Below are 13,262 nucleotides of genomic sequence, written 5' to 3'. Positions count from 1 at the left end.
TGCTGTGCAGACTAATACACTTAACTTCCTTTCTTAGTTCTCCAATAACACTCTCTGCTTTAACACCACCACTTCTTTTGGAATAGTGTAACAAATCCCCCAAATCCCTGAGCCTCCTCCTTCAATACTTACCATGGACTAAATACTATCTTTGGGTAAAAAGTGCTTAATATTATAAGAGGGCTTTGCCAGGAAAGAGATTTTTGTATGAGGAAATTTGAGACAGGCCTAAGAATTCTTAAAACAGCTAAACACTGCATGAGATTCCTGAGTTGGCTTTAAGTACATTGCTATGTGTATGAGAATTCTAGCTGTGGCAATATAGAACCCTTTGCAAGAGAATTCCCTCTGCCAGTGAGACTGCCTCTTTCAAGGCTATAGCAACAACAGCAGAAAGATACCTTCTTTTTTGCCACAACAATTCTTAAACAGAATATCGAAAAATTAACACAGGACAGATCCCTTATACAAAAATAAATGAAAAGGGACATCCTATTTAGTGAACAAGAATTAGGTTGTGAAAACACTGCAGTGGAAGAGGATGAAATAATCTCAGATGATTTAGATTTTACCAGGAGCAAGTTTTCTGCTGGAATCCATGCTGCTGTGAATATCATCAGTGCCTGCCCAGGGCTCCTTGTCAAAGCCCAGCCAGTCTGTGCCATCTTTTCTGGGGACAGCCAGGTGTGCCCAGTCCCTCAGCACAGCACCTGTGCTCATAGCAAATTCCCTGTGGAGGAGGACAGCCAAGAACCCTATCATGAGCTTTCTTTTAATAAATAAATTGATAAAAAGGTCTGTGCAAGAGAGTTTGCAGAAACCTCTGAGGGATGCTGTGGCCCAGTCAGTCATAAGGACTGTGGCTAGTTTGCTTTGAAGTGTTTGTATCAAAGTAACGTAAACACTGCATTGCTTCTCTTTCATTTATTTTCTTTCACATGCTTCCAAATGTGCTAATTTTATGCAAAGATGTCTGTTAGCTGTAACAAATATTTATCCTCTGCTGGAACTGAGCTCTTTTGAGTACATAGCAGCCCTTGTAAGCAGGCATTTGTGGAAGGCAGGTGCTCACCTGCTCCATTCCTCTGGTTTTTTCCAGCTGGCCACCTTACATTACCCTTCTCAAAGGAGCTGAACTTCTCAAGGTCTGAGTCTGTGTATGGAGTTGTAATTAATCAGCTTCAGTGGGAGCTGCATGTGTAGTATCTGAAAGCAGCTGAGAGCTCAGAAATGTGTATCCAGTACTTCAAGCAGGTGATTTCTCTGAGCAAACTATTTATATTCCTGGCCAGCAAAATAAGCATGTCCTGAACTTCTGAGCAACTCTTTCACAAAGTAATGCATTGTTTTTACAAGGAAAATAGCCTTAACACACTGCAGTGGGAGGTAGAGGATAGTTTTCCCAAGCATTTTGTGTCTTGTAAATTTTGACTCCACTCCAAAGGAAAACAAGTAGATGTGCTTTCTTTGGACACTGTGCCTCTGGTTCCTTGAAATAGCTCAGCTACATTCTGCTTCTGATCATGTTGCATCAATGATGCTTTTTAATTCATGAGATGAGAGAAAAGCTTGGAGAGACAGATGATTGATTTACAGCTGTTCTGAGAGCAGATTGTGATTTGTCTCATAATTTTTTAAACTCGTCACTAGAAAAGGTGTTTAATACAATGAGCTGCTAAACCAAATAGTTATGACTTTATTAGTAAAATGAGACTAGTACACTTCTCTTATGGTGTGATGTATGTCAGATTTTTAGACTTTTATATCACCCAAAGGCCCTAGTAAATCCCAAGACTTATCTTGTACTGCAGGTAAATATCCTGAAAAATTCTATCACCAAAGTTAATATGATTTGCTCATCAAGTTATGAAACAAATTTGCTTTCCAAATATATTTCACATTTATATGCCAGATATATGTAATTATACATACATCCCTTAAGGAAAGACTGAAATAGTTCTAGGACATTGTGACTTAGAGAACATGTGATGCAGTTTGCAGTTATTTTACCTGTTGGCTCAGCAAATAGGCAAACTAATTCAAGCAACTACAAGCCCATGCTTGCCAAGCTGTTCCCTTGGACAATTCCTTCCTGTGGCTAGAATTTTACCCCAGATTTGCTCCAATAGACACATCTTTTGAAGGAAGTGGCTGAACACTTATGTAGAAAGTCTGTGGTGCAGGATCTTGTAGAGCAGGAGTGAAAAGAGGAAAGGTTGGAGAATGCTCACAGGCTTTTAAGGTCATGGAGACATCAGCTTCCTGAATGTCTGAAGCCAAATGACTTTGCCTGGTACATGTGCATATCTGCCATGAAGTGAGATAGTGATTGCATTGCGATGGTATGTAGTCACAGAGTGGCTCTATGTGCCCTCCATAGCTTGGAAAGACAAGAATTGTCCCTTCTGGAAAGTACCTTCAAGAAAGAATTTTTCTTCTTCCTCATGCAGAGAGGGAAGCATTTGGTTCAGTCCAATAGCTCCAGTGAGCTGCTAGATCATACACTCCATAGCTTCCTGGGAGTCAACTGGGACCTCTCCAGATTTCCAAGACTGCTCAGAAATCATTGAGAGAACCTCTAGGACTACATCAGCCAGCTCTTTGAGGATTCTTGGATGAACCCTATAGATTTGCAGGGATCTAGCTGGGGCAGCAGATCCCACACAGTTTCAAGGTCAGCTCTTAGTTGATCATTCTTGAAGTCATGAACCTCCAGCTCAGGGCACTGGGAATCTCTTGATCCATCATCCATGTTGAGGACAGAGGCAAAGAATGAATTAAACACCTGTGCCTTATCTGTGTCTGGGCTTGTGGGTTGACCATCCTCACCCTTTAATGAGCTGATATTTTTACACTGCCTGTTGCCATTAATATATTTGAAAAATGTCTTTTATTTTCCCTTACAGTTCTGGCCAGCTTCAACTCCATTTGAGCTTTGGCAATCAGCACAATTTTTGGTATAGTTATTTAGTAGAGCTAAAGTTGGCCTTCTTCATTAAAATGATCACACCAGTTCTACATTGTTTATTATCCGAGAAAAAGATGCTTTTATGAAGCAGTGAAACAGTACTTATGCTGTAAAATACAGTTCATTAAAATGCATTCTCATTGAGTTTTTCACTGGTAGTATTTGTGTTCTGGATTGCAAGGCAGGATGTATTCTATTACCATCTGTATGGCAGTTGTCTAGGTGTTAAGTGGGCAATTTCCCCCTATCTCTCTCCCTGCGAGATCACAATCACTCCTCCCTCAGCAGGGGGCATCCCGTGATAAGAGGCTATTGAATGTCACTGCATGGCTGATAAGAACTGTAACATCCCATTGTGAGATGCTCCGCCCAGAGGGAGGAGCCGAGCATTGCTATCCAGATATAATCAGGAGATTCTGACACACCAGCACAGCTTCTCCACTGGATTCACCAGAGGAACAGCAGCTGCTTCTTCTTCCACGGATCTGCGGAGGAAGAATCACCCTTTTTCTACAGGACCCCCTGCTCCAACAGAACCACACCTGACACCTCAGGAGGACTGCAGCCACTTTTCCAACTGGACTGCTGCCAGCACCCTGACCAACAGGGTGTCAGGTTGAGTTCTGACTCTGTCATTTTAGTGTACTGCATTGTTTTTATTTTATCATTTTATGGTTTTTCCCCCCTTCCCTATTAAAGAACTGTTATTTCCTGCTCCCGTATTTTTTTTTTTGCCTGAGAGCCCCTTAATTTAAAATTCATAGCAATTTGGAGGGGTGGGGAGGGTTTGCATTCTCCATTTCAGGGGAAGCTCCTGCCTTCTTTAGCAGGCACCTGTCTTATCCAAACCAAGACAGATTTTTGGCGCCCAACGTGGGGCTCGAGGGCAAATAAACAAAAAGGGAATAACAGTTCTTGAGTAATCTAATTTTTGTGTGGCTATACAAACCTCATCAAGTGACACCATGTGGTCCAGTTTACCCTGGTTTGGGTGGCACGTGATCATGGCTGTATTTCTCCCATTTGTAGGCCCTTATCTTAACATGGGTCCTATAACCAAGGCTACTGTGGCTATTATCCGGTTTGTTTTATGGGTGAATAAGGTGAGGAATTCATGGATTTTTAACTTCCTCTGGAAGGCAGGCACATGGATTCACAGCTATCACACCTTAACTATGTGTTTTTGGGGTTACTTTAATAATGGCACCTGCTGTAAGGAAATTACACCAGGGGAAATTTTCTCCCAACCCTTTAATCACCTCTTTGGGTCCACCCCACCAGTTTTTGAAGGGTTCAGATCCAATCTAAACATTAATGATATCATACAGTGGCTGGTGTTGCTGATAGGCCTGTTCTATTTAGCATTTAGAGAGAGAGAGAGACTAACCTGGATAACTACCCTGACACCTGCATCAGAACCTAACACGCCACCAGAGTCCAGGGATGCTGTTGCCCCAGAGCCTACTCCTACCCCACAGCCCGTGCCAGATGTGAACTACCCAGATTGGGTGGGGGGTCTGGTGAAGGAGATGCGTGAGATAGGCCAGATCCTGAAGGAGTACACTTCCCCAGCTGGTGCAGAGCCCTCCCCCTGCTTTGAAGAGAGAGAATCTAATAGTGCAGCAGCAGAACCCACAGATGTTACAACTGTCCAGGTTCCAGCTGAACTGCAGAGGCAGTCACAGCCAGCAGCAGTTGCCCCTGTAGAAACAAGGAGATCTAAAACAAAAGCAGAGCACCCAGATAGGGGAGGGCCCTCACAACCCACAGGGGAGCCAGAGGTTGCAATCATCACCGAGTCCCTGACTTACGAAAGTCTCCGTAATCTACACAAAGACATTGTACGACGGGGACGTGAGGCTTATACAACCTGGCTACTTCGGGTCTGGGACCTTATGGGTACAGGTGTGCAACTGGATGGTGGTGAGGCAAGGAATCTGGGACCCTTAACTCAGGACTCCGGTATCAATCAGATTTTTGTAAGGGAGCCAGGGTCCCTTTCCCTCTGGGAGCGGCTTTTAACAAGTGTCAGAGAGAGATTTGTCCACAGGGAAAGAATGCAGGAGCAGCACCACAGAATGCGCTGGAAGACTCTTGAGGAAGGGATCCAACAGCTGAGGGAAGTGGCAGTATTGGAGGTACTCTTTGGGAGAGATGGACAGCATGATAATGACCCCGACCAGGTCAGGTGCACAGGGCAGATGCTGTGGAGTCTGGCAAATCTGGGGCCATCTCAATACACCACTTTCATTGCAACGATCAATGCTGATACCAACCGAGAGACAGTGGGTTCTGTGGCAAACAAACTTAGAAATTATGAAAGTATGATCAATGGCCCCATGCAAGCTCATGTCTCTGCCGTGGTCCAAGAACTCAGAGAGGAGATGAGGGAGATGAGGGAGGCGGTGAGAAGGAACAATTCCCATATTGCACCAGTGCGAGTCACAGGCCCCAGAGTTAGAGCCCAACATTTTCCACCTAGAGAGAGAGGGTACACCCCACGGGCTGACTTGTGGTTCTTTCTGAGGGACCATGGGGAAGACATGGGAAAGTGGGATGGAAAACCCACTTCAGTCCTGGCAGCAAGGGTGCGTCAACTCAAGGAGGGAAACACTAACCGAGAGAACTCCAGTAAAGTGAAGGTAGCCTCAACCTCCCATGACCGAGCTGCTGAGTATGATCCGTCAGATCCCCTTGAGGGTACCTCTACCATGTATGCCCAGGGAAGAAATAATAACCAGGGTTAGGGGGGCCCTGCCTCTAGCCAGGGAGAGGCACGGGAAAATCGGATTTTCTGGACGGTGTGGATCCGATGGCCTGGCACATCAGAACCACAAAGGTACGATGCTTTAGTGGATACTGGTGCACAGTGTACCCTGATACCATCGGGACATGTGGGGGCCGAACCTGTTTCCATTGCCGGGGTGACGGGGGGATCACAGCAATTGACCCTTTTGGAAGCTGAGATGAGCCTGACTGGGAAAGACTGGAAGAAACATCCTATTGTGACTGGCCCAGAGGCCCCATGTATTCTAGGCATAGACTTCCTCCGGAATGGCTATTACAAAGACCCAAAAGGACTCAGATGGGCTTTTGGCATAGCTGCTGTAGAGGCAGAGAACATTAAGCAGTTGAACACCTTGCCTGGACTGTCAGAAAACCCATCCGCAGTAGGACTCTTGAATGTGGAAGAGCAACGAGTGCCAATCGCCACCTCGACGGTGCACCGCCGGCAGTATCGGACGAATCGAGACGCCGTGATCCCCATCCACAAAATGATCCGTGAGCTGGAGAGCCAAGGGGTGGTCAGCAAGACTCACTCACCCTTTAACAGTCCCATCTGGCCTGTGCGCAAGTCTGACAAAGAATGGAGATTGACTGTGGACTATCGTGGCTTGAATGAAGTGACTCCACCACTGAGCGCTGCTGTGCCAGACATGCTGGAACTCCAGTACGAGCTGGAGTCCAAGGCAGCAAAGTGGTATGCCACCATTGACATTGCTAACGCGTTTTTCTCCATTCCTCTGGCAGCAGAGTGCAGGCCTCAGTTTGCTTTCACCTGGAGGGGCGTGCAGTACACCTGGAACCGACTGCCCCAGGGGTGGAAGCACAGCCCCACCATCTGCCATGGACTGATCCAGACTGCACTGGAAAAGGGTGAGGCCCCAGAACATCTGCAATACATCGATGACATCATTGTGTGGGGGAACACGGCAGTGGAAGTATTTGAGAAAGGAAAGAAAATCATCCAGATTCTGCTAGAAGCCGGTTGCGCCATCAAGAAGAACAAAGTCAAGGGACCTGCTCGAGAGATCCAGTTCCTGGGAGTAAAGTGGCAAGATGGACGGCGTCAGATTCCCATTGAGGTCATCAACAAGATCACAGCAATGTCTCCACCAACTAGCAAGAAGGAAACACAAGCTTTCCTGGGTGCCATAGGCTTTTGGAGGATGCACATTCCCGAGTACAGTCAGATCGTGAGCCCTCTTTACCTGGTCACCCGCAAGAAGAACGAGTTCCACTGGGGCCCTGAGCAGCAACAAGCTTTTGCCCAGATTAAGCAAGAAATTGCTCATGCTGTTGCCCTTGGCCCAGTCAGGATGGGACCAGAGGTAAAGAACGTACTCTACTCTGCAGCCGGGAACCATGGTTTGTCCTGGAGCCTTTGGCAGAAGGTGCCTGGGGAGACTCGAGGCCGACCACTGGGATTCTGGAGTCGAAGCTTCAGAGGGTCCGAAGCCAATTACACTCCCACAGAAAAGGAAATCTTGGCTGCCTACGAAGGAGTTCAAGCTGCCTCAGAGGTGATTGGCACGGAAGCACAACTCCTCCTGGCACCCCGACTACCGGTGCTGGGGTGGATGTTCAAAGGAAAGGCTCCCACCACCCACCATGCCACTGATGCTACATGGAGTAAATGGATTGCCCTCATCACACAGCGCACCCGTATTGGAAACCTGAATCGCCCTGGGATTTTAGAGATAATTACAAACTGGCCGGAAGGTGAAGATTTTGGTCTTTCTGATGAAGAGGAACAAGAGCAAGTAACACGTGCCGAAGAAGCTCCACCATACAACCAACTCCCAGCAGAGGAAACACGCTACGCTCTTTTCACTGACGGTTCCTGTCGCATCGTAGGGTTGAACCGGAAGTGGAAAGCAGCCGTATGGAGTCCCACACGACAGGTTGCTCAGGCTATCGAAGGAGAAGGTGGATCAAGTCAACTTGCTGAACTCAAAGCTGTTCAGCTAGCCCTGGACATTGCTGAGAGAGAGAAATGGCCAAGGCTCTATCTTTATACTGATTCGTGGATGGTAGCCAATGCTCTGTGGGGCTGGCTGGAAAGGTGGAAAAAGGCCAACTGGCAGCGTAAGGGAAAACCAATCTGGGCTGCTGAGGAATGGAAAGAAATTGCCGCTCGGTTGGAGAACCTACCTGTGAAAGTCCGCCACGTAGATGCCCACATCCCCAAGAGCCGGGCTAATGAGGAACATCGAAACAACGAACAGGTAGATCAGGCAGCAAAAATAGAGGTGTCGAAGATAGACTTAGATTGGCAACATAAGGGGGAGTTGTTCCTAGCTCGATGGGCCCACGATGCCTCAGGTCATCAAGGTAGAGATGCCACCTATAGGTGGGCACGAGACCGAGGAGTAGATTTAACCAAAGACAGTATTTCTCAGGTTATCCATGACTGTGAAACGTGTGCTGCCATCAAGCACGCCAAGAGAGTGAAGCCCCTGTGGTATGGTGGGCGGTGGTCCAAGTACAAGTATGGGGAGGCCTGGCAGATCGACTACATCACACTGCCCCAGACACGCCAAGGCAAGCGCTACGTGCTGACCATGGTGGAAGCCACCACGGGATGGTTGGAGACCCACCCTGTGCCTCACGCCACTGCCCGGAACACCATCCTGGGCCTGGAAAAGCAAGTGCTGTGGAGACATGGAACCCCTGAGAGAATTGAGTCGGACAATGGGACCCATTTCAAGAACGGCCTTATCAACACCTGGGCCAGGGAACATGGTATTGAATGGATATACCATATCCCCTACCATGCACCAGCTGCCGGGAAAGTTGAACGGTGCAATGGACTACTCAAGACTACCCTGAAGGCACTTGGTGGGGGGACTTTTAGAAATTGGGAGATGAACTTAGCAAAGGCCACCTGGATGGTCAACACCAGAGGGTCTATCAATCGAGCTGGTCCTGCCCAGTCTGAACCCCTGCACACTGTAGATGGAGATAAAGTCCCTGTTGTACACATGAAAGGTATTTTAGGAAAGACTGTTTGGATTACTCCCACCTCAGGCAAAGACAAACCCATCCGTGGAATTGTTTTTGCTCAAGGACCTGGTTACACTTGGTGGGTAATGCAGAAAGATGGAGAAAGCCGTTGTGTACCACAGGGAAACCTAGTCTTAAGTGAGAACTGTGTGTAAGGATTCATTGTGATGCAGATGGAAATAGAATAAGGGGTGGATTATGTTCTGGATTGCAAGGCAGGATGTATTCTATTACCATCTGTATGGCAGTTGTCTAGGTGTTAAGTGGGCAATTTCCCCTTATCTCTCTCCCTGCGAGATCACAATCACTCCTCCCTCAGCAGGGGGCATCCCGTGATAAGAGGCTATTGAATGTCACTGCATGGCTGATAAGAACTGTAACATCCCATTGTGAGATGCTCCGCCCAGAGGGAGGAGCCGAGCATTGCTATCCAGATATAATCAGGAGATTCTGACACACCAGCACAGCTTCTCCACTGGATTCACCAGAGGAACAGCAGCTGCTTCTTCTTCCACGGATCTGCGGAGGAAGAATCACCCTTTTTCTACAGGACCCCCTGCTCCAACAGAACCACACCTGACACCTCAGGAGGACTGCAGCCACTTTTCCAACTGGACTGCTGCCAGCACCCTGACCAACAGGGTGTCAGGTTGAGTTCTGACTCTGTCATTTTAGTGTACTGCATTGTTTTTATTTTATCATTTTATGGTTTTTCCCCCCTTCCCTATTAAAGAACTGTTATTTCCTGCTCCCGTATTTTTTTTTTGCCTGAGAGCCCCTTAATTTAAAATTCATAGCAATTTGGAGGGGTGGGGAGGGTTTGCATTCTCCATTTCAGGGGAAGCTCCTGCCTTCTTTAGCAGGCACCTGTCTTATCCAAACCAAGACAATTTGCAAAATAATTTTTAAAGGAAACTGTAAAAGCTATAATTTTATTCATATAATATGAAACTGTTGTTAATCATCTATATGTTTTATTTTATACAAAGTTTCTGGGATGGAGAAATTTATCACATTTTGCTTTTCATCCACAAGAGCTGCCTATAGTCTGGTGACCTAAGCTTGTTTACACTAGTCACAGCTCAATGTTTAATGCAGTAATACAAACACAATATGTAGTTCCACAACTCCTTTTAAGCTCTGGCATAATTAGCTTCCATTAATTAGTTAATGAATTAGCTTTCATTAATACCTCACCTCTACAGTTACAAAGGTCACCTTCAGATTCAGACAGAGGAGTTTCTGGTGGTAATTCTAAGAGATGGAAACTGTCCTCATTAATAGCTGTAGATGTTAATTCTGAAGTTTAACAAATACTATTAAAATTTGAACAGTAGTATCAAATTACCTTTTACCTGTCACTTTCCAAGCAGTGAAGGTTCTCCTTACCATGATCACTGCTGTATCCATGATGCATTTAAGGCCATTCTCTTCCCTATGGACTGTCATGGGTTGCAAATATCATGGCCAAAATCTGTGCTAGCCCTCTACAGTGTAATTGTTTGTAGGTTTTTTGACAATAAAAATATCAGCATAGAGCCTAATGTGGCAGAAGTGAGAGGGAACAGGGTCTGGAGGTTATGCTGCACAATTAGGTCTCACATGAGGTGGAAAGCTGCTTGTTGGCATCACATGGAGACATGGCAGTCCTGGGTTTTCCAGATGGAATTTTTAGCAGACATATGAGTTGACTTCTCTGCTACACATTCTTCCAGTGACATGGTAGGCAGGTAAGTACATAAACTCTGTAGGCTCACTCAGAATTCTCTTTTTGCTCAAGGAAAAGCTATGGTGTCACTCTCAGTATAGCCAGAGGTAAAACATTAAAATTAACCAAAAAAATAAGAATTTGTTTAAAAAATAATTTTCTTTTAATGCCTGAACAATGCCTGATGTCCTCAGCCATTTTAATAAAAAACCACTAGGATTTTTGTGGCTGTAAAGAGAGAGGGCCAATGATGGACCTTCAAGGAGAAGAGGAGGCTCACATGTTTATGACATTTTTTCTTTGAAAAAGAAAAGAAGGATGGAAAAAGGGCCCTTAAAGTTGTGGTGTGAAGCTATATCCTGTCCCTCAGCTGTGCCAAATTCTTCCTTCCCTTCCCCCTTCCCCCTGCCCTCTTCCTAATTGCTGTCTGTCAAGTTCCACATTCCAGTAAGGGTGTTGTGTGATTGGCAGAAGTTCAAAAGATGCTTCTCAGACCTGGGGTCATTGGCCTGTCCAGGTGTCATTGTCCCCTGAGACCCTCCCCCTCCCACCTGGTTGGTGGCTCACCTATCCTCTCCCTCCCCCCCGCTGTGGGTTTAAAAGGCACTGGAACCATGTGGTCATTATTCTGTTGGAGTTGTTACCGAGATTCAGAACTCTGCCACCCTGGAATAAACTCTGGATTTAACCCTCCGTCAGAATCCGCTCTCTTTCTCTTCACCATCGCCTGAACTTTTTCCACTAGAGGTAAACTGAGTTTCTACTTTGCTTGGACTCATTCTGAGTGCCTAACTGCCAGCCAGCCAAAGGTGTCTCTGAGGTGAAACATCCACAGCTGTTACCTTTGAGCGCTAGGGCTGGACGAGCCCAGGAACGCTCCACCCGGCAATATTGGGATCTTTATTCCAATACCTTAAGATAGAAATGGGAGCTCTCTGTAAAGGCTCTTCATGCTGATCAGCAGCAAAGAGATGTAGAAAAATACCAGTGACAGAAAGATTGCTTCATTTGCAAGTATAATTGTCTCCAAGAGAGGTGTTCATACAGCCAAAGACATTGCTCTCCTTGCCACTCATTACTGGTGGTTAGTGTAAGGGATGTCATGATCATGCAGGTAAATGAGGAAGCAGGTAACTAACCTAGAGCACTTTGATGGTTGCCTATTGAACACTTGGCCTCCTGGGGAAGCAGCATAATACCCTGAGATGCAATATAAAACATTTATAGCCTCCCTTTTAAAAGGCTTCCAGAGGGGAAGGTTCAACTTTTCCATTTTGTTGCAGTGTTTTGCTAGAAGAAATACACTGTGAAGAAAGGGGCAAGCAGAGAAAGTTAGCAGTAATTATCATGCTTTAGGGCTTTTTGTTAGCAACTTCCTTGGTCATTTCTGCAAACTAAAATATTTCAAAGCAATAACATACATAGAAACAGTAATTCCCATTTAAAACAGGAATAGATGCTATGTTAAAAATGTTTTTCAATTTCATCATATACAGCCATCTCTGAGTTTCAAACTGAGTTCTGCAACTACCAGACAGACAAAACCTCATGTTTCAAGTGTAGAGCCTACTTGACATATTCTAACAAGCATTTAGAATATCTGATATACCTTAGTGGTGAGGAAAACATGAACTTCATTCATTTGCCAGTAAACTCTATACTTAAACAGTTAAATAACATATACAGTGCATGATTTTCCTCTCGTGGTATGGTATGATCTGTGACATATCACAGGATCTTCACTTTATTTAATTTTGTTAGGAAAAGTTAATAAAATCTAGTAACATGTTGTATAAGTAAAAAAATAGCCTAATAGAAAAACAAATTATTTACATTTAGTTCCATGTCGTAATCCAGCCTCCTGAGGAAAGAATTTTATAACCTGTCCAACTCTATACTGAATTTTACCATCTGAAGACATGTATTTAAAAGGAACAGTTTGGAAAGAGAAATCCCATTTAAATTGCATTTTAATCCACCCACAGAGATGCTGCCTTTTATTGATTTGATTAGCTGAAGGCCATTCCTCTTGTATACTCAGAAATGCAAATTTTTGAGTCTCATCGGGCAATTTCACTTAGGCAAGTGAAGTATGTAGAAGCATACATTGAATAGAGCAAAATCTAAAAAATCCTTTTCCTGCCTCTAGCCTGTGCTCACTCTTTCTAAAAAGTTATCATTACTCTGAGCCGTGTTTGCACATCCTACCTCCTCAGGGAGGAGAAGGGTCACAACAAGGAGATGTTCTAAGTGCCACTTGTCTCCATTTCTTACCAGAAATCATTTTTAATGAGCACATTCACTCGTTTCAGGGCAATGCCCACCAAATCGCATCCCTCTGAGCCAGAACACATGGGAGTCTTTAGCAAGGGTGTGTGCCTTGTGAGCAGACCAAAAAGAGACCTGCAAAAAGAGGTCTGCAAAAGAACCCATGATAAATTGCTAGCTGAAGAGAGTTGCATTTGAAACATGAGCTGGTGTGCTTCATTATTCTGCTTGCAGCATTTGTATGGGAAAGTTCAGTAAACTAGGCTATAAAAATTTATGACCAGTTTGAATGGGGACAAAAATAGTGAGTTTCTGTGTTTCCTGATGCATATGGTGATGGACAGAAAGAGCATATAGTCCTCCCAAGCACAGAAGTCCACAGAGCTTTATTTAGAGTGACCTGTCACTCTGCCCCTACACATTTCTAACAAGGCAGCAGCATTGGCTGGTACACTGCACAGTGAACTGCTTCAGCTTAAAAAATTGCATAGAGGGTACTTCTTATATGCATGAATATTAACTATGGTACTA

This window comes from Haemorhous mexicanus, chromosome 3 (genome assembly GCF_027477595.1).
Source record: "Haemorhous mexicanus isolate bHaeMex1 chromosome 3, bHaeMex1.pri, whole genome shotgun sequence".
Taxonomy (NCBI): Eukaryota; Metazoa; Chordata; class Aves; order Passeriformes; family Fringillidae; genus Haemorhous; species Haemorhous mexicanus.
The sequence above is the reverse complement of the archived record's forward strand: the minus strand, read 5'-3'. Positions refer to the sequence as shown.